The sequence below is a fragment of the Miscanthus floridulus genome, chromosome 18 (assembly GCF_019320115.1).
Source record: "Miscanthus floridulus cultivar M001 chromosome 18, ASM1932011v1, whole genome shotgun sequence".
Taxonomy (NCBI): Eukaryota; Viridiplantae; Streptophyta; class Magnoliopsida; order Poales; family Poaceae; genus Miscanthus; species Miscanthus floridulus.
This window is the reverse complement of record NC_089597.1, coordinates 67,586,786-67,588,548: the sequence shown is the minus strand read 5'-3', so window position 1 is coordinate 67,588,548 and position 1,763 is coordinate 67,586,786. Positions and strand designations below refer to the sequence as shown.

The 1,763-nt window shown below is 41.7% G+C and overlaps 1 non-coding gene across 1 annotated transcript; it reads left to right on the top strand.

Annotated features, from left to right (window-relative positions):
* Nucleotides 1-588: 588 nt before the first annotated feature.
* Nucleotides 589-695, top strand: LOC136524885 (small nucleolar RNA R71). The gene has a single exon (XR_010776236.1). It is a non-coding gene; the product is annotated as a small nucleolar RNA R71 (small nucleolar RNA).
* The last annotated feature ends 1,068 nt before the right edge of the window (nucleotides 696-1,763 follow it).

The window sequence follows — 1,763 nt, the reverse complement described above, 5'->3', positions numbered from 1 at the left end:
GATAAGCATTCAATTTGAAAGTTGATGTTCTCTAACATTTTATCATTATACATCAACTTTTTAGTGATATTTTTATTAGTTTTAACTTGGCCTAAAACCAAATCTTTGAAAGAAGGTTGATTCGAATTGTAATTGGAATTGTAGTTCGAATTACCTTGCGGGCGGGACTGGTTGTTCCACCTGTTTTTACCTGGTTGGTGAAAATTATTTTTGATGAAGGCAGCTTCTTTGTGGGTTTCAGGGCAATCATTCCCTGAATGGCCAACATTTCCACAGACCTCACACGTCATGTGTGAGTCCATGGCTTGGACGGTGACCATCATGGCAACTTTATCTTGGGCCCGTTCCTCTAGTCTTTTCATCAATAAATCTATTTTTGCGTAAAGCATATATGTCTCCTTCATAGTATGCATTCCTTTTTGTGTTTTCCTTTCCTCCCCCAGCTTTGATTTGACACCATTTTATTGATGAGGCGTGGCTCCATCAATGGTGAGGGACAAGAAAGCACCTCCAGCCATCGCATCGATGTGCCCCCTAGACATGGATGTTAATCCATCATAAAAATATTGAAGCACTCACCAATTTTCAATCCCATGGTGCGGGCATGCTTAGATGTAGTCCTGCAGCCTTTCCCATGCCTCGAGAATGGATTCTATGGCGTTCTACTAGAAGTTGGAAATTTGTCCCCTCAGGGCATTGGTTTTGCCCATGGGGAAGAATTTGGCAAGGAACGTCATGGAACATTTGTCCCACGAATTGATAGCTTCTCATTCCTTGTAGAACCATTGTTTCACCCTCCCCGAGAGGGAGAAGGGAAATAAGCAGAGCTTGATGCTTGCAGGTGCAACATCCTTCTTGACAATCGTGTTGCACAACTCGAGGAAGTGTTGGAGATGCGCGTTTACGTCCTCGCTAGCCAAACCATGGAATTGGTTTGCTTGCACCATAGTGATGAGGCCGGTACAGAGCACGAAGCTGCCATCCCCAATGTTAACAGCGGACCTAATGGGCATGTTGGCAGCAGTGGGGGTGGAGTAGTCGCGAAGGATATTGGCCATGATTAGAGTAGTGGATGGTGCGGGGGTGACTGGTTCGACTGTCAGAGGAGTAGCAGAAGAAGAAGCGGCATGAGACCGTTTCTTCCTTAGGAGTGCCTCTAGATTTTTGATAAAATTTTCTGGTAGATCAAAACCAGGCATACGCTATCCTATTTTCACCCACAACAGGAGAAAACAACCAAAGTTGACCTTCATAAGCAATAGCTACCATACATGCATATTATCATGAACATGTCCTACTAGATTCTTTAATCAATATGCATTTACCGGCAACAGCGCCAGAAATGCTTTTTGGCACTTCTTAGCATAGCTACTAGGTTTGTATCCCCAGCAATAGTGAAAGAAGTGTTTGTTGGTATTTCTTAGTGTCATCACTAATGATTAGCAATGCGATAAAGTAATAGCCTTGATAGTTCCTTAACAATTTTAGATATTTATCCACAAGTGCATGGAGCTATCATTGTAGCATTTCACCTGGAAGTATTTAGGGTATTGTTATTTATGTTTTCCCAAAGGAAGGCATTTGATTAAGAGTCTAGTATGGATATCAACTTGAATAATAATGCTTGCAAGCACTCCAATGTTTATAACAGGGGTAAGAATGGTGATTTTAAGATAGTGGACACACACTTGGCATTCCTCAAAGGATAAATTAAAAAAGAAAGAATAAAAGAATAATCCTAAGTCGAGCAAGCATTGGTCTAG